Below are 274 nucleotides of genomic sequence, written 5' to 3' on the forward strand. Positions count from 1 at the left end.
CAGCAGGCGACCAGGAAGTGTTGCAAGTGTAAATGCAAGGCCCCGAAGCAAAGAAAAATACTCCTTGGTCGTTTGAAAGGTTGGTGGTAAGGAGGGGTGGGATAAGGGTTTATTGCGCTGTCTAAAGGCCCTTCCCTGTTGCCGGGAAGCCCACATGACCACTTCGCGGAACGCTGCAATCGCTGAGGAGCTCTCCACGTTGCCCTTGATTTATTCGCACTCATTCGGAGGATCCTAGACTGTTGTCGCTATGGAGCCCTTACGACGCACTCAG

Source organism: Pollicipes pollicipes, unplaced genomic scaffold (assembly GCF_011947565.3).
Source record: "Pollicipes pollicipes isolate AB1234 unplaced genomic scaffold, Ppol_2.1 Scaffold_4219;HRSCAF=4965_pilon_pilon_pilon, whole genome shotgun sequence".
NCBI classification, from domain to species: domain Eukaryota; kingdom Metazoa; phylum Arthropoda; class Thecostraca; order Pollicipedomorpha; family Pollicipedidae; genus Pollicipes; species Pollicipes pollicipes.